The sequence below is a fragment of the Oryctolagus cuniculus genome, chromosome 19 (genome assembly GCF_051225735.1).
Source record: "Oryctolagus cuniculus isolate XC-2025 breed Fujian yellow rabbit chromosome 19, ASM5122573v1, whole genome shotgun sequence".
In the NCBI taxonomy this organism is placed as follows: Eukaryota; Metazoa; Chordata; class Mammalia; order Lagomorpha; family Leporidae; genus Oryctolagus; species Oryctolagus cuniculus.
The window spans coordinates 16,824,604-16,824,859 of NC_142885.1; positions in this window are offsets into that span (position 1 = coordinate 16,824,604).

Consider the following 256-nt stretch of genomic DNA (forward strand, 5'->3'; position numbering starts at 1 on the left):
TCCCGCGGCGACGGAAGTGGCGGCGGTCATGTTTACTCCTGGCTGAAGGCAAAGGCGCTGAGGGCACATGGTTGCCGCCTCCTGGCAAAGCGGTGGGGAACACCTGTCCATCGGTGACAGGCGGTTCCATCCATCCATTCTTTTTTTTTTTTTTTTCCAACAAACGATTTATTGATTGATTATTTAAGAGGTAGAATTAGAGATAGGTCCTCCATCCACAGGTTCACTTCCCAGATGGCTGCAATGGCTGAAGCTG